Genomic DNA, 23,836 nt, shown 5'->3' with positions numbered 1-23,836 from the left:
ATTCTACCCAAAGCAATCTATAGATTCAATGCAATCCCTATCAAGCTACCAACGGTATTTTTCACAGAACTAGAACAAATAATTTCACAATTTGTATGGAAATACAGAAAACCACGAATAGCCAAAGTAATCTTGAGAAAGAAGAATGGAACTGGAGGAATCACCCTCCCTGACTTCAGACTCTACTACAAAGCCACAGTCATCAAGACAGTATGGTACTGGCACAAAGACAGAAATATAGATCAATGGAACAGAATAGAAAGCCCAGAGATAAATCCACGAAATTCACTTTAGACTATCAAGTGTATTTTCATGTGCTCAGTCACTCAGTCATGTTAAAGACTCATGACAGCTCCATGGACTGTGGTCTGCCAGGCTCTTCTGTCCATGGAATTTTCCAGGCAAGAATATTGGAGTGGGTTGCCATTCCCTCCTCCAGAGGATCTTCCCGACCCAGGAATCAAACCTGTGTCCCTAGAGTCTCCTGCATGGGCAGGTGAATTCTTTATTACTAGCACCACTTGGGAAGCCCACAGAAAATTAAAAACTAATATGCATAGCTGAATTATATGGGAGAAATAAATGCAGAAAGAACAAGATTTCAAAAGCTAGAACTGAACCTATGTAAACATGAAAGACAATTCTATGTACATTAAAAAATGAGCAAATAGAGACTTCCCTGGTGGTCCAGTGGCTAAGGCTTCACACTCCCAATTCAGGGGGACTGGGTTTGATCCTGGGTCAAGGAATTAGATACCACATGCTGCAACTAAAGATCATGCACACTGCAACTATGACCCAGTGCAGAAAAAATAAATAAACATTTTTTAAAAAGCTAAAGGGAACTTCAAAAAAAAGAGCAAATAGATGTAGGTAGAACACGGCAGGTAAGCCAATTTTACTGTGAAATTCCATGTGCGTGTGCTCAGTTCCTTTTGTTGTGTACAATTCTTTGTGACCCTATGGACTGTAGCCTGCTGGGCTCCTCTATCCATAGAATCTTCCAGGCAAAAATACTGGAGTGGGTTGCCATGCCCTCCTCCAAGGGATCTTTCCAACTCAGGGATTGAACCCACGCCTCCTGTGTCTTTTGCACTCCAGGTGATTATTTAATGCTGAGCCAACAGGGAAGCCCAAACTTCCATGTAGCTTATATAAATGAGCATATATATATATATATATTTGTATATTAGAAAATTTCTACAAAGTAATCCAATTTAAGCTTACCACATTTCAACAGATATATATATATATATATATATATATATATATATATATATATATTATGCACTATATAAGATATATGTATCCATTTTATCTCTTAAGATATTAAATATTATAGAGGAAAAGCAATCAAAAGCAAACACAGAAAAGTCTTTGTAAAATAGTTACACTTTATTGCATTTTTCTTTTTTATTTATGATTAACAAAATATAGTGGTACATTTTTCACTGAACCACCAAATACCAAAATAATATTTGTTGAACTCATAAAATGTGTCTGGCAGTATGATATTTTTTAAAGATACACTGTCTAAATTCATTCTCCCTAACAATTGCAGTTGTCTCATTTTGCAGACAGGGAAAGTGAAATGCAAAGAAGTTAAAATCTTTGACTGTTCACATAATTAAAGATGATGGAAGCAGAATTCAATGTAAAAGTTTTCATTATGAGGTAATGTTTCAATACATAAGGTACTTCAGGATGCATTGTTCAAAGCTGGACTTTTTAGTAAAAAAAAAATCCTTAATCTGTGCTGAGAGATAATGTTGTTGTTGTTTATTAATGTCTTTCTTAAATTATCTAAAGTTTATTTATGTTCATTTATGAGATTTTATAATTTTTCTGTATAGCAGTTTCACATTTCTTTTTTTCCCCATTTTTTGTTATTAGTTGGAGGCTAATTTCTTTACAATATTGTAGTGGTTTTTGCCATACATTGACATGAATCAGCCATGGGTACACATGTGTTCCCCATCCAGAACCCCCCTCCACCTCCCTCTCCATCCCATTCCCCAGGGTCATCCCAGTACATCAGCCCTGAGCACCCTGTCTCATGCATCAAACCTGGACTGGCGATCTATTTCACATATGATAATATACACATTTCAACTCTACCCTCTCAAGTCCCCCACCCTCGCCTTCTCCCACAAAGTCCAAAAGACTGTTCTTTACATCTGTGTCTCTTTTGCTGTCTCACCTATAGGGTCATCATTACCATCATTCTAAATTCCATATATATGCATTAGTATATTGTATTGGTGTTTGTCCTTCTGACTTACTTCATTCTGTACAGGCTACAGTTTCATCCAACTCATTAGAACTGATTCAAATGCATTATTTTAATGGCTGAGTAATATTCCATTGTGTATATGTACCACAAATTTCTTATCCATTCATCTGCCGATGGACATCTAGGTTGCTTCCATGTCCTGGCTATTGTAACCAGTGCTGCAATGAACATTGAGGCATACACATCTCTTTTAATTCTGGTTTCCTTGGTGTGTATGCCCAGCAGTGGGATTGTTGAGTCATATGGCAGTTCTATTTCCAGTTTTTTAAAGAATCTCCACACTGTTCTCCATAGTGGCTGTACTAGTTTGCATTCCCCCCAAGAGTGTAAGATGGTTCCCTTTTCTCTGCACCCTCTCCAACATTTATCGTTTGTAGACTTTTTGATAGCAGCCATTTCGACTGGCTTGAGATGGCACCTCACTGTGGCTTTGATTTGCAGTTCTCTGATAATGGATAAGTAAGTATTAGTCGCTCAGGCATGCCCGACTCTTTGTGACCCCATGTTGAGCATCTTTTCATGTGCTTGTTAGCCATCTGTATGTCTTCTTTGGAGAAATGTCTGTTTAGTTCTTTGGCCCATTTGTTGACTGGCTCGTTTATTTTTCTGGAATTGAGCTGCAAGTGTTGCTTGTAATGTTTCTGAGCTTAATTATTTGTCAGTTGCTTCATTTGTTGTTATTTTCTCCTTTTCTGAAGGTTGTCTTTTCACCTTGCTATAGTTTCCTTCGGTGTGCAAGAGCTTTTAAGTTTAATTAAGTCCCATGTGTTTATTTTTGCTTTTATTTCCAATATTCTGGGAGGTGTGTCATAGAGGATACTACTGTGGTTTATGTCGGAGAGTGTTTTGCCTACGTTTTCCTCTAGGAGCTTAATAGTTTCTGGTCTTACATTTAGATATTTAATCCATTTTGAGTTTATTTTTGTGTATGGAGTTAGAAAGTGTTCGAGTTTCATTCTTTTACAAGTGGTTGACCAGTTTTCCCAGCACCACTTGTTAAAGAGATTCTCTTTTTTTCCGTTGGATATTCTTCCCTCCTTTGTCAAAGATGAGGTGTCCATAGGTGTGTGGATTTATCTCTGGGCTTTCTATTTTGTTCCATTGATCAATAGTTCTGTCTTTGTGCCAGTACCATACTGTCTTGATGAATGTAGCTTTGTAGTAGAGCCTGAAGTCAGGCAGGTTGATTTCTCCAGTTCCATTCTTCTTTCTAATGATTGAAAAAACATATTTTTCATTTTCACCAAGGGTTTTATTGGGCATTGTAGCCACCATTTTGTTCTACTATCTTCTTCCATATTTCAGCCAACTTAATAATTCCATCTTTCCAATTTTTTTGATCTTTTTGAGCAAAGAATTGTTCCAAGTGCCTTTACAATTTTCCAGGGAATTGAAATTTTTCCATTAAGAGAATTTTGTAAAGAAAAGAAAATGAATGGAAATCTGAAGGTGCAATATCTGGTGAATACAAGTTCTGGTGAATCAGAAATTCCCAGCCAAGCTGTAAAAGTTTTCCCCTGATCATCAAAAAAACAGGGTATCTTGTGTTATCCTGATAGATTATGCATTTTCTGTTGAGTAGCTCCTGATGCTTTTTCTTGAGTACTGCTTTTAGTTGGTCTAATTGGCAGCAATACTTGTTGGAATTAATCATTTGTTTTTTTACAAAGAGTTCATTATAGATAACTCTCCTCCAATTCCATCATATATACAACATCACCTTCATTGGATGAAAATTGGCCTTTTGGTGTGGTTGGCAATGGTTCATTTCACTTGTCCCATGGTCTCTTCCATTCTGCATTATTGTACAGTATTCAGTTTTCATTGCTTATAACAATTTGTTTTAAAACTGGAAGATTTTCATTATGTTTCAGAAGAGAGTCACATATGAAAACATGGTTGAGAAGATTTGTTTCATTTTGCTTATATGGAACCCAAACATCAAAGTGATGAACATAACCAACTTGTTGTAAATGCTTTTTAAATTTGATTTGGAGGTTTTGAGTATGTCAGCTATCTCCTGTGTAACATAACATTGATTGGTCTCAAAGTCTTGATTTTATTGTCATCATCTTCAACTGGTCTGTCTGAACATGGAGCATCATTCAGAGAGAAACCTCCAGCACAAAATTTCACAAACCACATTTGACTTGTTCAGTCGCAGCAGCTTTTCCATGCACTGAACTGAACATTTTTTTTCTATTTCAGTTGCATTTTCACCTTCTTTTAAATAATAAACCATAATATAACAAAAATATTGCTTTTTTACTTCCATCTTCAATATTAAAATGACCATACAAAAGTTTACCAATTTCTATGTCTTTTTTAAATGCACACTGATCTGACATCTGTCAATATACAATCTAAGAAAATTGTTTCAAATGAAGTTAAAGACACCTAAGTGGTACTAGAGCCATCTTATGGAAAACAAAAACAAAAACAAAGAAAGCTTTTGGCCAACTCAATACTATACACAGAATACGCTGAAGTCTCCACTGCAAAACCAGCAGAACAAATAAATTCAGAAAAGTTGAGGGATATAAGAATAATATATAGAAATTTGTTGCTTTTGTATACACTAACAATGAACTACCAGGAAGAGAGAATTTTAAAATATCAAATTTGAATTCACATCAAAAGCAATAAAATACCTACCAGCAAACCTAACCAAAAAGGTGAAAGATCTATACTCTGAAAACTATGAAATAATGAGGAAAAAATTATGCAAAGAAAAGGAAAGATATCCTATGCAATAACACAGGAAGAATTAGAAGAATTAATATTTTTAAAATAACCCAACTACCCAAAGCAATCTATAGACTTAATGCAGTTCCTGTCAAACCACAAAACTAGAATGAATAGTCCTAAATTTAATATGGAACCACAAAAGACTGAATTATTACAGTAATCTTGAGAAAAAAGCACAAAGCTGGAGGTATCATCCTCCCTAACTTCAGACTATACTACACAGCTACTGTAATCAAAATAGTATGATACTAGCACAAAACTAGACACATAGATCAATGGAACAGAATAGGGAGCCCCAAGATAACGATGCAGTTATGCTTAATTTATATATGACAACGGAGGCAAAGATATACAATGGAGAAAGGACAGCCTCTTCAACAAGTGGTGTTGGGAAAACTGGACAGCTACATATAAAATAAAGAAATTAGGACACTTACTCACATCAAATACAAAAATAAACTCAAAATATATTAAAGACCTAAATATAAGATCTGAAATCATAAAGCTTTTAGAAGAGAACACATACAGAACACTATTTAATATAAATCATAGCAATATACTTTTTCTGAATCTCTCTCCTAAAGCACAAGAAATGAAAGCAAAAATTTAAAAAAAAAGAGAGAACTAGTTAAAATTAAAAGCTTTCTAAATTCCATATATATGTGTTAGTATACTGTAATGTTCTTTATCTTTCTGGAGAGTCAAGTGCTCGGGCCTGGTGCACTGGGAAGACCCAGAGGAATCGGGTGGAGAGGGAGGTGGGAGGGGGGATCGGGATGCGGAATACGTGTAACTCTATGGCTGATTCATATCAATGTATGACAAAATCCACTGAAATGTTGTGAAGTAATTAGCCTCCAACTAATAAAAAAAATAAAATAAAATAAAAAATAAATAAATAAAATTAAAAGCTTTTACACAGCAAAGGGAATTGTCAACAAAATGAAAGACAACCTATGGGATAGGAGGAAATATTTGTAAATGATGATATCCAGTAAGATTTAATATCCAGAATATATAAACAGCTCATATGACTTAATATACTTCATTACATACTAGTTATTGCCATATTTCTTAAACCAATATTTCTCTCAAAAGAAAGCCAAGAACTTTTCTGTAATAGCTAATACGTTCCTCAAATTTCAAAAAGTATCTTTGGGTGCATTTATATCCATTGATATGGCTTTTAAAACTGCATTGAAAATACCAACTTTTCATTTTCTCATTAAGGTATATTTTTATCTATCAATCTGTAATTACCATTTTACAAATGTGATCCAAGGCAGTAACTTACTTTCTTCTTCTTCCAGATGCAGAGAGCTACAATTCCAAACTAGAAAGATGACAACCTTTTTTTAAAAAACTTATTTTAGTTGGAGGCTAATTACTTTACAATATTGTGGTGGTTTTTGACATACATCGACATGAATCAGCCATGAGTGTACATATGTCCCCTCCATCCTGAAATCCCCTCTTCTTCCCTCCCCTTCATATTCCTCTGGATTGTCTCAGAGCAGCAGCTTTGGGTGCCCTGTTTCATGCATCAGATTTGCACTGGTCATCTATTTTACATATGGTAATATACATGTTTCAATGCAATTCTCTCATATCGTTCGACCCTCGCCTTCTCCCACATAGTCCAAAAGTCTGTTCTTTACATCTGTGTCTCTTTTGTTATCTTGCATAGAGGGTTGTTGTTACCATCTTTCAAATTCCATGTATATGCATTAATATACTGCATTGGTGTCTTTCTTTTTGACTTACTTCACTCTGTATAATAGGTTCCAGTTTCATCCACCTCATTAGAACTGGCTCAAAATTGTTCTTTTTTATAGCCGAGTATGTGTGGGCACAGGAGGGCCTAAAGAGCGATTTCACATTCAAGGTCGGGAGGGGCGGCCATGAGGAGATACCACATGTCCAAGGTAAGGAGCAGTGGCTGCGCTTTGCTGGAGTAGCCATAAAGAGATACCCCACATCCAAGGTAAAAGAAACCCAAGTAAGATGGTAGGTGTTGGGAGAGGGCATCAGAGGGCAGACACACTGAAACCATAATCACAGAAAACCAGCCAATGTTATCATAAGGACAACAGTCTTGTCTAACTCAAGGAAACTAAGCCATGCCATGTGGGGCCACCCAAGACAGACAGGTCATGGTGGAGAGGTCTGACAGAATGTGGTCCACTGGAGAAGGGAATGGCAAACTACTTCAGTATTCCTGCCTTGAGAACCCCATGAATAGTATGAAAAGGCAAAATGATAGGATACTAAAAGAGGAACTCCCCAGGTCAGTAGGTGCCCAATATGCTACTGGAAATCAGTGGAGAAATAAATCCAGAAAGAATGAAGGGATGGAGCCAAAGCAATAACACTACCCAGTTGTGGATATGACTGGTGATAGAAGCAAGGTCTGATGCTGTAAGAGCAATATTGCATAGGAATCTGGAATGTTAGGTCCATGAATCAAGGCAAATTGGAAGTGGTCAAACAGGAGATGGCAAGAGTGAATATCGACATTTTAGGAATCAGCGAACTAAACTGGACTGGAATGGGTGAACTTAACTCAGATGACCATTATATCTACTACTCTGGGCAGGAATCCCTTAGAGGAAATGGAGTAGCCATCATGGTAAACAAAAGAGTTTGAAATTCAGTACTTGGATGCAATCTCAAAAATGACAGAATGATCTCTGTTCATTTTCAAGGCAAACCATTCAGTATCACGGTAATCCAAGCCTATGCCCCAATCAGTAAGGCTGAAGAAGCTGAAGTTGAATGGTTCTATTGAGACCTACAAGACGTTTTAGAACTAACACCCAAAAAAGATGTCCATTACATTATAGGGGACTGGGATGCAAAAGTAGGAAGTCAAGAAACACCTGGAGTAACAGGCACATTTGACTTTGGAGTATGGAATGAAGCAGGGCAAAGGCTAATAGAGTTTTGCCAAAAGAATGCACTGGTCATAGCAAACATCCTCTTCAAACAGATCAAGAGAAGACTATACACATGGACATCACCAGATGGTCAACACAGAAATCAGATTGATTATATTCTTTGCATCCAAAGATGGTGAAGCTCTATACAGTCAGCAAAAACAAGACCAGGAACTGAAATGTGGCTCAGATCATTAACTCCTTATTGTCAAATTCAGACTGAAATTGAATAAACTGGTGAAAACCACTAGACCATTCAGGTATGACCTAAATCAAATCCCTTATCATTATAGAGTGGATGTGAGAAATAGATTTAAGGGACTAGATCTGATAGACAGAGAGGCTGATGAACTATGGACGGAGGTTTGTGACATTGTACTGGAGACAGGGATCAAGACCATCCCCATGGAAAAGAGATGCAAAAAAGCAAAATGCCTTTCTGAAGAGGCCTTACAAATAACTGTGAAAAGAAGAGAAGTGAAAAGAAAAGGAGAAAAGGAAGGATATTCCCATTTGAATGCAGAGTTCCAAAGAAGGGCAAGGAGAGATAAGAAAGCCTTCCTCAGTGATCAGTGCAAAGAAAAAGAGGAAAACAACAGAATGGGAAAGACTAGAGATCTCTTCAAGAAAATTAGAGATACCAATGGAACATTTCATGCAAAGATGGGCTCGATAAAGGACAGAAATGATATAACAGAAGCAGAAGATATTAAGAAAATGTAGCAAGAAAACACAGAAGAACTGTACAAAAAAAAAAAATCTTCATGACCCAGATAATCACAATGGTGTGATCACTCACCTAGAGCCAGACATCCTGGAATGTGAAGGCAAGTAGGCCTTAGAAAGCATCACTACGAACAAAGCTAGTGGAGGTGATGGAATTCCAGTTGAGATATTTCAAATCATGAAAGATGATGCTGTGAAAGTGCTGCACTCAATATGCCAGCAAATCTGGAAAACTCAGCAGTGGCCACAGGACTGGAAAAAGTCAGTTTTCATTCCAATCCCAAAGAAAGGCAATCCCAAAGAATGCTCAAACTACCGCACAATTGCACTCCTCTGACACATTAGTAAAGTAATGCTCAAAACTCTTCATCCCAGGCTTCAGCAATACCTGAACTGTGAACTTCCAGATTTTCAAGCTGGTTTTAGAAAAGGCAGAGGAAACAGAGATCATATTGGCAACATCCGCTCAATCATTTAAAAAGCAAGAGAGTTCCAGAAACACATCTATTTCTGCTTTATTGACTATGCCAAAACCTTTGACTGTGTGGATCACAATAAACTGTGGAAAATTCTGAAAGAGATGGGAATACCAGACCATCTGATGTATCTCTTGAGAAATCTGTATGCAGGTCAGGAAGCAACAGTTAGAACTGGACATGGAACAACAGACTGGTTCGAAAGAGGAAAAGGAGTATGCCAAGGCTGTATATTGTCAACCTGCTTATTTAACTTATATGCAGAGTACATCATGAGAAACGCTGGGCTGGAAGAAGCACAAGCTGGAATCAAGATTGCCGGGAGAAATATCAATAACCTCAGATATGCAACTGACACCACCCTTATGGCAGAAAGTGAAGAGGAACTAAAAAGCCTCTTGATGAAAGTGAAAGAGGAGAGTGAAAAAGTTGGCTTAAAGCTCAACATTCAGAAAACTAAGATCATGCATTCTGGTCCCATCACTTCATGAGGAAATAGATGGGGAAACAGTGTCAGACTTTATTTTTTGGAACTCCAAAATCACTGCAGATGGTGACTACAGCCATGAAATTAAAAGGGGCTTACTCTTTGGAAGGAAAGTTATGACCAACCTGGATAGCATATTAAAAAGCAGAGACATTACTTTGCCAACAAAGGTCCATCTAGTCAAGGCTATGGTTTTTCCAGTGGTCATGTTTGGATGTGAGAGTTGGACTGTGAAGAAAGGTGAGCACCGAATAATTGATGCTTTTGAACTGTGGTGTTGAGAAGACTCTTGACAATCCCTTGGATTGCAATGAGATCCATCCAGTCAATCCTAAAGATCAGTCCTGGGTGTTCATTGGAAGGACTGATGTTGAAGCTGAAATTCAAATACTTTTGCGACCTCATGCGAAGAGCTGACTCATTGGAAATGGCCCTGATGCTGGGAGAGATTGGGAGCAGGAGGAGAAGGGGACGACAGAGGATGCGATGGGTGGATGGCATCACTGACTCAATGCGAGTTAGTGATAGACAGGGAGGCCTGGCGTGCTGCGATTCATGGGGTCGCAAGGAATCAGACACGACTGAGCAAGTAAACTGAACTGAACTGAATATTCCATTGTGTATATGTACAACAACTTCCTTATCCATTCATCTTCTGATAAGATGACAATTTTAAAATAGAAAAAAAAACTTATTTTAAAATGAGGGTTAACTTTAAAAAAATCAACTTGTTTTTTTATTGATGGATGACAACTTTATACTCCTTGGTAGCAATAACTGTGTACAATTAAAGGTGCAGCATTATAGAGAAGTAGATAGCAAAATTAAACAGTAGAGGCAGGAGAATTTCAATCTTCATTATTTTGCCCGTTTTTCACTATGTGTACACATAAACATGAATGGAATTTGAAGTCCTTTCATGGCAATGAATTTACAATCAACCATCTATGTGAGTAACATCTTAATTTCAAATATTTGATCTGCAATGTGTATATAATCAGTTTCCACTCCAGTATTTTTGGACCCCCCTAGTGACTCAGCTGATAAAGTATCCGCCTGCAATGAGGGAAACCTGGGTTCAATCCCTGTGTCAGGAAGATCCCCTGGAGAAGGGAATAGCTACCCACTCCAGTATTCTGGCCTGGAGAACTCCAAGGACTGCATAGTCCATGGGGTCGCAAAAGTCGGACACGACTGAGTGACTTTCATTTTCACTTCACTTTCAAGAAGCTTCTCTTCGTACAATTATTAAATGCCCTTTTTCCTGTTAAGAACCAGTAAATTATTTTTTATATTTATTTATCTTCTGAAGTAAGAACTATTTCTCTTCTGATAGGTGGCTCATTTTAATCATTTATCAAAAACTAAAGGGTAGGGGAGGAAATGTGATGAAGTAGAAAAATCACTTTTTAACAAATTTACTGGTGTGTGTTGGTGGTGCGGGATTTATTCTACTATGCAATTACACTGGGAATCAGTATTATTTCAGGAATCATCTTTATTTCAGAAATATGTTTTATTGTGTGTATTTTCTTAAGTAGAGCCACAGTCGTTTTTAACCAAATGATTTTCATTTGGAAATTAGAAGTCAAAATAACCTGTTGTGCACAAACTCCAAGGCATCTCCTTTCATTTTAGTCCATTTTTGCAACAAAATATTTCTCTCTAAAGAGCCACTGAAGAGAGGAGAGTACTTGGTGAAACTTGGTTCTCTACAAGCAGCATCAAGTGCACATAGTGATGGCTACAGCAGGTCCACCGAGTGGTAATACAGAACGAGGGCAGTGTACTCAGCAGTGGTTTTCACCACCTTGTACTGGTTAATCACCTCGACCTAATGGCCCTTGATGCACAGCCAGACATTCAGACCTATCTGAGAAATCCATGGTATAGTGGTCACCTGTGGTGTTGCACTCATGGTGGTAGACAACTGCAAATAGCTTCTACGTTCTGTGGCATTTAAATTTTTTATTTTTAACCCCTGAATAAAGCAGTTCTTTATTAATTTTCAAGCCCACAGGATATTCAATATTTTTGATAAGCTTTTGACATTCATTCACCAGTCTTTTGGTAAACAAACTGTTTCAGGTGCAACATGAGAACAGGAGGGAGTTTTTCCAGAGTAACTCTTTGACTGATCTCAACCTCTTGTTTGGTTTTGATGATGCGTAATCCTAGACATACAATCTTGCCACCAGAATTTCCTGGACGGTGTGTATCATGTGGAACTGAATACACTAGCTACAACATGAAGAAAGGCTGCAGGGTGGTGGACTCTTGAATTTTGCTGGGAAACCACAGATCTGATGTGTACACCAAAAATCCCAGTGATTGCAGTGTAAACAAAATCCACCTGGCAAATGACCTAAGTCTTACTTCAGGGGCCCACTTGCTCCCATTCATGCGTATTTCCTTCACCTGGTTCATCCTGCTTGTCTTCATTCACTGCATGGCTTTTGGGCCCATTAGAAATAGTAAGTTTTTTCATTATTTGGTGACAGAAGTTTCTTTGAGTTCAGCATATCTTGTGAAGCCCATTTAGGAAAAAGCCTATGTATCACTTAATGGCAAATAGTGGAAACAGTTAGAGGCTTTATTTTTTGGGACTCCAAAATCACTGCAGACGGTGACTGCAGCCATGAAATTAAAAGATGCTTACTCTTTGGGAGGAAAGTTATGACCAATCTAGACAGCATATTAAAAAGCAGAGACATTACTTTGCCGACAAAGGTCTGTCTAGACAAGGCTATGGTTTTTCCAGTAGTCACGTATGGATGTAAGAGTTGGACTATAAAGAAAGCTGAGCACCGAAGACTTGATGCTTTTGACCTGTGGTGTTGGAGAAGCCTCTTGCAGTCCCCTGGACTACAAGGAGATCCAGCCAGTCCATTCTTTTTTTTTTTTTTTTCATTTATTTTCATTAGTTGGAGGCTGATTACTTTACAATATTATACTGGTTTTTGCCATAAATCGACATGAATCAGCCATGGATTTACATGTTTTCCCCATCCTGATCCCCCCTCCTGCCTCCCTCCCCATCCCATCCCTCTGGGTCTTCCCAGTGCACCAGCCCTGAGCACTTGTCTCATGCATCCAACCTGGGCTGGTGATCTGTTTCACCCTTGATAGTATACTTGTTTCAATGCTGTTCTCTCAGAACATCCCACCCTCGCCTTCTCCCACAGAGTCCAAAAATCTGTTCTGTACATCTGTGTCTCTTTTTCTGTTTTGCATATAGGGTTATTGTTACCATCTTTTTAAATTCCATATATATGCATTAGTATATTTTATTGGTCTTTATCTTTCTGGCTTACTTCACTCTGTATAATGGGCTCCAGTTTCATCCATCTCCTAGATTGATTCAATTGAACTGATACAAATGAATTCTTTTTAATGGCTGAGTAATATTCCTTTGTGTATATGTACCATAGCTTCCTTATCCATTCATCTGCTGGGCATCTAGGATGCTTCCATGTCCCAGTCAGTCAATTCTAAAGGAGATCAGCCCTGGGTGTTCATTGGAAGGTCTGATGTTGAAGCTGAAACTCCAATACTTTGGCTACCTGATGAGAAGAGCTGACTCGTTTGAAAAGACCCTGATGCTGGGAGGGATTGAGGGCAGGAGGAGAAGGGGATGACAGAGGATGAGATGGTTGGATGGCATCACTGACTCAAGGGATGTGAGTCTGGGTGTCCTCTGGGAGTTGGTGTTGGATAGGGATGCCTGTTGTGCTGTAGCTCATGGGGTCACAAAGAGTCGGACATGACTGAGCAACTGAACTGAACTGACTTCGCAGTATTTTTTGTGGACCATTTTCAGATAAGTTTGACTTGATAACTGTTCGAAGTCTATAAATACACATGGGTTTAACAGCAACTCCAGAAGGAATTTTGTTGTTATTGTTCAGTTGCTAAGTCATGTCCAGCCCCATGGACTGCAGCATGCCAGGTTTCTCATCCTCCACTATCTCTTGAAGTTTCCTCAAATTCACGTCCACTGGGTTAGTGATGCTCTCTAACCATCTCATTCTCTACCATCCTCTTCTCCTTTTACCTTCAATTTGTCCCAGCATCAGGGTATTTTCCAAGGAATCAGCTCTTCCCATCAGCCGCCCAAAGCATTGGAGCTTCAGCTCCAGTGTCAGTCCTTGGAAGAACTTTCTTTAAGATTGACTAGTTTGATCTCCTTGCAGTCCAGGGAACTGTCAACAGTCTTCTCCAACCCCACAATTCAAAAGAATCATTTTTTTCCTGCACTCAGCCTTCTTTATGGTCCAACTCTCACATCCATACATGACTACTGGAAAAACCATAGTTTCACTATACAGACCTTTGTTGGTAAAGTGATGTTTCTGCTTTTTAATATGCTGTCTAGGTTTGCCATAGCTTTTGCACAGGTTTCCATGCAGCAAGTGTCTCTTAATTTCATGGCTGCAGTCACTGTCTGCAGTGATTTTGGAGTCCAAGAAAATAAAATCTGTCACTGCGTTCACTTTTCCCCCTTCTATTTCCCAAGAACTGATGGGACTGTATGCCATAATCTTAGGGGCTTTTTTTAATGTTGAGTTTTAAGCCAGGTTTTTTACTCTCCACTTTCACCTTCATCAAGAATCTCTTTAGTTTCTCTTCACTTTCTGCCATTAGAGTGGTATCATCTGCATAACTGAAGTTGTTGATATTTCTCCCAGGGGGCACATATCCCTCATTATTTTATCCCAAAAAGCTTGTATAGGTTTTAGAGGTACTGCCATAAGAGTAAACTCACATTAGCTAAACAAATTTATCTATCATAAGTGTGAACTTACAAAGCCTTTGCACTTTTGAATAAAGGGGAATGAACTTCAGGTGAAACAATGGAGGTGATACATTGGAAGGCAAGCAACCAATGACTGCAGTGTAGTGTTAACGTAGCCCCAGTTTCCTTTATTAATCAGCCCACGAACTTGCAATGACACTAGTTTATGAACCAGGGTTATGTTTTCCAATTACTCTACAATTTTTATGGCTACCAGATCCTCCAAAACTGGAACCACTCCTTCCTTTACTTTGGCCTGCTTTTCAGAGACCAGGCGAGAGGAGGCAGGAAGGGAACACTTAGTTTCCACAGAAACCACAGGGGAAGAGGAGCAATAGGAGGGGGCGGGAGCAGGGAGAGGGGAGGGGAAGAAGGAGGAAGAAGAAGAGGGCTTAGAATCATGAAAAAGACTGGCTCACATATGACTTCATGAGCTGACTAGTAGGGGCGGTGCCTGCCACAGAGCCTGGGCCTCCCACAGGAGGGGAGGTGCTCTTGGCTTTCCATGTCTAAGCATTTCACAGTATGCAACTCCACCCTGTTGGCAGCTATGCCCTCAAGATTCAAGTATTTGTCTGTTGGAAACTCCAGGGTTCTTAGTAATATCAGTCCTAACATAAGGCTGAGACACAACTATCTTTGACAGGGTATCCCTGCCAGCCTCTGCAGTGAGGCAAGGTTGTTCAAAGTCAACCCCATGGCAGCTCTCAGGCTGCCCTGCAGTCCTGGCCCCATTGTCAAAGGCTCTGGGGAAAGAACCACCAGGCACAATGTCACTGATGAAGTCCATTGCATTCTCAGGGCTGCCATAAGTCTTAGGTGTCCCCAACAGGGGCACATTATCCATGAACTCCACATCCTCTACACATACACTGTTCGGGACTGCTGGATTGGCATGGCCATTGACCAGGGCTTCCGTGGAAGTACTACCCTCTCCATCATCATTTGAGTAACTCTAATATCCAGGTGTACATTTTTCTTCCTTTTTATACTTCATTTTTTCTACCACCTGAGATGCCATTGTTGTCTAAAACGTCCACCTCCATATTAGAGCTGCCATATGGAGGAAGGGCAGAGCCTCAGTACTGGTAGCTGGTAAAGCTATAATTCACTTCTTCATCTATGCCATCAGAAATCTTTTTGGAAGTTGTGCAACTAAGGACAAATTCAGGGGCCTATGGATTCAATGTGCTTGAAATGCTGTAGTTGGGCATTCTTAGAGAAAAATGTCACTGGGTTCAATTACTTCATTAACACCAAATTTAATTCTCTGATAACTTCTCTATCAACAACTTGTGCACACAGAACTGTTACACTGTATGGAAGAAACTCAACTGAAGAGCATTGAATCACAAAGAACTGACTGAATTAATCAGGGCTAAAATTCCCCAAATATACTACAGGTTGCAGAGGGCCATGGCAGCCCATTTTAATAAGCCTTGGTGCTCAACCAACTCTTCACACTGTTTCCTCTCTGCATTAGATTTTAATGTATATATATTCTCAATAAAATCCCTTAGGTATCATTACTAAAACTGTTATAGAACAAAAAAAACATACATGTAATAAGTGGTTAAGGAATAAATGAATATGAGGAAGAGGATTGGAAAAAACTAAAGCAAGACAAGTAGAAACTAAGGGTGTTCACAACAATAAGAAAGTAGATTTCAATAGTTTTATAGACACAAAAGAACCAAGGTTCATTTTATTCCACCCTTCATTTTGAAATAAGCACCAAGTATCTAGATACTAATATTTACTTCCCTTTTGCCAATGCTGCCTCCATATTAAATACTCGTTCAAAAGACAAAAATATAATTCTGTCCTTGAGACTGAAAACAACAACAATAAAAGCAACAGCAGTACACACACTATCCCAAGGAAATAGCTCTTTTCCATTTGAAAGAACTTAATATTATGATCCTCAATAATGAAAGGAATCTGCATTGTATAATGAAGTAAAAATAATAAATCTATAATGAAGATTTTTAACCAGGAGTCATGGAAACTGGGCAATTTATTGTCTTCTCTTATTTTTTTGTCAGGATTTTTATTTTAACTGAGAAAGGATGTTTGTATGCCTTGGTTTCTATTGGCCTCAATTATAATTTCCAACTACATTTCTGCACAGATGACTACATATTGTCTTTTCTTCCTGAAATTTCTTTTGGCCAATCAGAACAGAAGAAAAAGATGTCTGCTGTCCTTTGATATACTATTCATTGCAGCGAAAAGTAAATAAGAACTATTTCACCTTCAGAGTACTTTTTCTTATTTTTTTTTAATTTATTTCTTATTTTGGATATGACTTTCCCTTTGTTTTTGTTTTTTTTTTTAAGAAAATCTAGTTCCTTTTTCTAAAGATTTTTTTTTTTTTTTGATGTAGACTATTTTATTGAATTTGTTACAATATTGTTTCTGCTTTGGTTTTTGGCTGCAAGGCATGTGGAATCATAGCTCTTCAACCAGGGATCAAACCTATACCACCTGCATTGGAAGGTGAACTCTTAATCATTGGGTCAAAGGGAAGTCCCCAGAGTTTTTTTTTCTATGACATTAAAATGTAAACAATATTAAAGTCACATTTCAGGTCTTTATTACATTAAAGACATGTAACAGAAGATATGCAGTATTAACACATTTTTGCTTTACTTTAATGCAGTAATAATGGTATCAAGTTAAATAATAGTTTTCACTAAAATAAACATTTGATTTATAAAGAAGAGTTTGCACACATTACTAGAAGCAAATGAAATAAATTTCAAGATTTGAAATTGTGGAGGAAAAGATGTGAGTTGAAATGTACTTCATACTATTATAAACAGGACTCCCCAGTGGCTCAGTGGTAAAGAATCCACCTGCCAATGCAGGAAACGCAGGTTCAATCCCTGGGTTAGGAAGACCCCCTGAAGAAGGAAACTGCAGCCCATTCCAGTATCCTTGACTTAAAAATCCCATGGACAAAGGAGCCTAGTGGGCTACAGTCCATGAAATTGCAAAGAGTCGGGCATGCTGAGTGACTGAGCATGTTGTCATGTCAGCAATATATATTTCCTCTTTCCCTTAGGACTACAAGGGGAAATCAGTAGATTGATAGGTAATCATAACCAAAGTTCATAAAAACTCAGGGCCTTTGTTACAAGTATAGCAAGGACTACTAAAACCATAGGCCATAATTTACATGTGTGATTGGTGGTACAGAAATGGTATACCCTGACATTCAAGGAAAGCCCAAAATACATGCTTTAACAAGGTTGACTGTGCTTCTATGTAAAGGAGGTAAATATATACCATCCTTTTCCTCTCACACAACACAATGATATGTAGACAGAATGCACAATATAGCTCATTGAGAATTCTGAAAATTATATCAGCAGAAAGATAGAGTCAGAACCTCAGAATTCAAAGACTACCAATCTGGTAGTAGGTTTATACAATTATCCCTCCAGTATCTTCTAGCTTGAATTCAACATAGCGTGAAATATATAAATGGGCACTGGTGCAGACAGAGAGGAAAATAGAAGTCCTCTGCTTCTGGCTTAAGGAGTAAGAAAGTGAAGTCACTCAGTCGTGTCCGACTCTTTGCAACCCATGGACTGTAGCCTACCAGGCTCCTCCGTCCGTGGGATTCTCCAGGCAAGAATACTGGAGCGGGTTGCCATTTCCTTCTCCAGGAGATCTTCCCAACCCCCTCCCACATTGCAGGCAGATGCTTTACCATCTGAGCCACTAGGGAAGCTCAAGGAATAAGAAAAGGAACTCCTAATATTCAGACACTGGAAACCCTCAATTTTTTGCTTGTTTTTATTTATTTGTTTTCCTTTCTCCAGTACTTCATGTCCTATGTCTCAATTTGTAATGCAGAAACAAGAGTACAGGATTTTTACCTTCTTATAAAAGGAGATCTGATACCAAGAAGGGCCAGACCCACTGATATATTTTTTTCTTTTTGATTCTCCACCACTTGAAAATGAACACAGGCACAGGAATGGAAGTGTACAAATATAATGGAGTAATTAAGTCTCAAATATCTGTCCAGAGGTCTCACAAAAGGAGACCCAAAGAATTGGAAACCACAGGAGAAATCAGGAAGAGGGAGGGACTCAAGGCAGCGAGCCTATAAAATAATTTATGAAATCCTGGTATCAATTCTGAACTGTGCATACATGGGGATATAATCTTAGTCTGCAAACCAAAGACTTCAAGAAATAAACTAAATTAAACCACTGCCAAGTAACAGACTGTCCAAGATTATGTACACAAAGGATAGATTTGAAAACTACTGCAAAGTCTTTTAACCAAAATTACATCAAAAACACAACATACACAATGTGAATGAGAAGTTGTGGCCTGAAAATAAAAAAGGTGATTTCCTTGATAAAATAAAATATCAACATTCTACACAGGCAACATTCTGCATAGGCTGTAAATAAGTCCTAAAATCTAATATAATATTCATAGTATACAGAATAGAATTCAAAATTATTAGATATACAAAAACCAGGAAAGACCGAGCTTATATGGAAGAAATAATAATCATTGTGAGATGACATCAAGAATAGTGATGTTAGGACCTCTGCAGAATTGTTCCCAGAGGGAAAACATAATTGATAAGAATGATTTAAAACCAAAAATTTTAAGTCTCTAGAAACAGTCCTAATTAAACACAGCAAAAGAAGAAACATTTATCCCCACTTCAATATACTAAATCCCAATAGGAACAGGAAAAGTCAATGACATTTGAGACAGGAAACCCTCTCCCTCTCCCGTCTGTTTCAACTCAATAAACAGGACCTCCATTATGAGAAGTGACCAAAAAATACATGGGCATCTCTTTCTTCAGATCCCAGTTAAAGTGGTGGAATCTCTCTGAGGGGGGGACAGGTCATTTCATACCTTCCCCAGTTCCATGTTGCAAAAGCTCATTCTGAGTGTTCCAGAGCCCTGTTCCTTCACCTAGCCACAATTCAAAAGGCAGAAGCTCTAAAACAGAGTGCAGCAGGAAAAAAAAAAACAGTGCAGCCCAGGTTACCTTCTCCCCAGTTCATTCAAAGGATGAAGCTTTCATCATGGAAAAGGCAAGTCAAGAAGAGAAAAGTTACTACCATATAAAGCAGGAGTGTCATTCAGAGAGACGTGAGCCACCTCCCGGTCCCCAAATTCAGATCAGTGGTGTAGTTTTTTACTAGAGAGACAGAGGTCGGCCATCATAACAGAAAACTAAGATGATCTTTCCAAGGGAATTGACTTTATTTGTAAGAGTTTTGGAAAGTTTAAACTTAATGGTTCTGTTGAATGTAATGTATATTTTCGATGTAAGTCATAAAGAGGAGACTAATAACTCCAAGAGAGCAACCAGATAAACCACAGGCCAGCTGGCTGAGCAGAGAAAACCATGGAGACAATCAAGATGATCCCTCCTCCTGGGGGCTTCCTTCGTAGTTCAGTTGGTAAAGACTCTTCCTGTTAAGGCAGGAGACCTGGGTTAAATTCCTGAGTTGGGAAGATCCCTTGGAGAAGGAAATGGAAACCTACTCCAGTATTCTTGCCTGGAGAATCCTATGGAAAGAGGAGCCTACAGGATACAGTTCATAGTATCACAAGAGTCAAACACAGCTCAGTGACTAAATCACCACTATACCACTCCTGGGGTCAGAACAAACCACAAAGAATAGCCTATAAAAACTACTCCTGCCAAATGATCAAAATATAATTGGGTTAGACTGTATATAGTATTTATACTCCCAGTGAATTGTCAAAAATAAGAGAAAAATCAGCTGGTTATCACTCAGAGCTAAGGGCTGACTGTGATATCAACAGAAGTAATCAGCTTGACAAAAATATCAGAGAAAATAACAGCCAAAGAGAACCATACTAAAACATTGTCATCCCATAGTGGCTGTACTTATGCTAAAGGCTGCACCCTCTGAGGAGGGACAAAATAGACATTTAAAAAATGGTACTAGTGATAAAGAGTGACATTTTATAATAATAATGGTCAACACATCACAAAGATATAATGATTATAGATATATGTGCATCTGCAACAGAGCTCTAAAATGCATAATGCAAAACCTGAAATAGTAAATGTAAAAATAGATAATTCAAATCATAGTGGGAGACTTCAGCAATCCACTTAACAATAACAGAACAACTAGGCAGAATGTCAACAAGGAAATATAAGATTTGAACAACACTCTGAAGGAAATAGACCTAAATTACATCTACAGAATACTCCACCCAAACCCAGCAGAAACATTCTCCTCAAGTACACAGAACATTCTGCAGGAGAGACCATACTCTAGGGAATAAAACAAACATTAATAAATTTAAAAGAATTGAAAGCTTGAAAAGTAGATTCTCTATCCACACTATGGCATTAAATTAGAAATCAATACAAGGAAGAAATCTGGGGAATTCAAAATGTGAGGAAACTAAAACACATGCTCCTAAATTATCAATGCTTGAAAGAGAAGATTATAAGGGAAATTAGACAGTAGTTTCAGATAAATGAAATGAGGAAACAACAAAAAAAAACTGAGAATGTAGCTAAAAACATGCTTAAAATAAATTTGTACATATAAATGGCTATGTTAAATATGAAAATGGACATACACCCCATGTTCATGAATTAAAAGACTTAATAATTGTAAGATGGCAATACTCCCCAAAGCAATCTATAGATTGAATGCAAACCCTATCAATGTGCTAACCGTTCTTTCTTTCTGGAGAAATAAATATATATATATATATATATATATATATATATATATAATATTAAAATTCACATGGAATTGCAAAAGGCTCCAAATGGAAAAAACAAAATCTTGAAAAACGATAACAAAGTTGAAGAACTCAAACTTCCCAATTTCAAAACTTACTACAACACTATAGTAATCATGACAGGATGGAACTTCCTTAAGGATAAATATCTAGAACAATGAAATAGAATTGAGTGTCCAGAAATAACCCATACATCTATGATCACAAGGGTGAAGAGACCATTCAATGGGGGAAGGATAGTATGTTAAACAAGTTATTCTAGGACAACAGGAGCTAACTCTAAAACTTTCAGAAGAAATTATAAAGGCAAATTTTGATAATCTTGGATTTGGCAATGATTTCATAGTTATAACACCAAAAGAACAAAGAACAAAAGGGAAAGCTAGATAAACTGGAATTTACTAAATTCTAATTTTTCTGCATTAAACACTTTCAAAATAGTGAAAAGACAACCTATAAATAGGAGCAAATCATATATTGGATACAATTATTGTATCCAGAATATGTAAAGAATTTTTACAGCCAAAAAAACAAACAAACCATTAAGGAATGGGCAAATGAGATGAATAGACATTTCTCCAAAGAGGATACACACACACACACACACACACACACACACACACATACACACACACACAGAGTCAACAAGGACATAAAAAGATGTCATTCAATGTCATTAGTCATTTGTGAGATGCAACTCAAAACCAAAAGAGATACCACTCCACATCCATGAGGATGACCACATGGGAAAAAAAATAAGTAAGTGTTGGTGAGGATACAGAGAAATTCTAACCCATATGCATTGCTGGTTGGATTGTAATATGGTATAATCATTGTAGAAAACAATTTTGTGATTCCTGAAAAAGTTAAACGTAAAATTATGATATGAGTAGGCAGTTACACTCCTAGATATCATAAATGAAAACACATTATAAACCAAAAGCTTATACACTAATGTTCATAGCAGCACTATCCACAGTAGTCAGAAGATAGGAATAACTCAAATGTTCATCAATTGATAAATGGATAAACAAAATAGTGTGTGTCTATAAAACAGACTATTACTCAGACATAGAAAATAATGAAAACAGATACATGCTACACCATAGATGAACCTTGAAAACACCCTAATGAAAGAAGCCAGATGCAAATGGCCACATATTCTTTTCACATAAAATATCATGAACAGACAATTCCACAGAGAAGAAAGTATAATAGTGGTGGCCAGCGGCTGGAAGATGGAGCATGAAAAGTGACTGCTTAGTGGGTAGGAGATACTACTTTGGGATGATGAAAAAATTGTGTAGCAACACAGTGATTGTACAGTGCTGTGACTCTACTAAACATTCCTGAATTGTACACTTTACAATGGTTAAAATGGTAAACTTTGACTTTTAAAAAAGATTTTCATTTATTTGGATCCCCCACAAGCTTTAACTAAAATGTTCATTTTATTAACATAGTGTAGACCCAGTACTTACACGCATTATTTCACTAAATTTAAAAAGAATGACTAGATTCCATGCTTCAGCATAAACACTGCAGTGGTATTAACCTCAGATTTTAGTAGGCTTTTTAATCAATTTCATACACAAATTTTGTATTACTATGTTCATAGTATTATAGTAAATGTGTCCTCTATTGTAATCTTTTTTTTTTTTTTCATTTATTTTTATTAGTTGGAGGCTAATTACTTTACAATATTGTAGTGGTTTTTGTCATACATTGACATGAATCAGCCATGGATTTACATGTATTCCCCATCCCGTTCCCCCTCCCACCTCCCTCTCTACCTGATCCCTCTGGGTCTTCCCAGTGCACCAGCCCAGAGCATTTGTCTCATGCATCCAACCAGGGCTGGTGATCTGTTTCACCCTAGATAATATACATGTTTCGATGCTGTTCTCTCGAAACATCCCACCCTCGCCTTCTCCCACAGAGTCCAAAAGTCTGTTCTGTACATCTGTGTCTCTTTTATTGTTTTGCATATAGGGTTATCATTACCATCTTTCTAAATTCCATATATATGTGTTAGTATACTGTAATGGTCTTTATCTTTCTGACTTACTTCACTCTGTATAATGGGCTACAGTTTCATCTATTTTATTAGAACTGATTCAAATGAATTATTTTTAATGACTGAATGATATTCCACGGTGTATATGCACCACAGCTTCCTTATCTTAGATTGTATTTAGCAGTAGGTATATATAAATAATGGTTCACATACTGTTGAAGCATGGCTTGGAGAGTTTTGAGCATTAGATTGCTAACGTATGAGATGAGTGCAATTGTGCGGTGTTTCAACATTCTTTGACGTTGCCTTTCTTTGGGATTGAAATGAAAACTGACCTTTTCCAGTCCTGTGGCCACTGCTGAGTTTTCTAAATTTGCTGGCATGTTTAGTACAGCACTTTAGCAGCATGATCTTTTAGGATTTGAAATAGCTCAGGGAGAATTCCATCACCTCCACTAGCTTTGCTTCTAGTGATGCTTCCTAAGGCCCACTTGATTTCACACTCCAGGATGTCCGGCTCTAGGTGAGTGACCACACCGTCATGGTTATCTGGGACAGGAAGATCATTTTGTATA

The 23,836-nt window shown here is 37.7% G+C and overlaps 1 protein-coding gene and 1 pseudogene across 1 annotated transcript in view; both read right to left on the bottom strand.

Moving 5' to 3' along the window:
- The window catches only part of DACH2 (dachshund family transcription factor 2), a 791,610-nt gene that overhangs the window by 342,607 nt on the left and 425,167 nt on the right, over window positions 1-23,836 (bottom strand). The window lies entirely within an intron of this gene.
- Window positions 11,411-15,889, bottom strand: LOC136153825 (ubiquitin carboxyl-terminal hydrolase 10-like; annotated as a pseudogene).

Source organism: Muntiacus reevesi, chromosome X, assembly GCF_963930625.1.
Source record: "Muntiacus reevesi chromosome X, mMunRee1.1, whole genome shotgun sequence".
Lineage (NCBI taxonomy): Eukaryota > Metazoa > Chordata > Mammalia > Artiodactyla > Cervidae > Muntiacus > Muntiacus reevesi.
The sequence above is the reverse complement of the archived record's forward strand: the minus strand, read 5'-3'. Positions and strand labels throughout refer to the sequence as shown.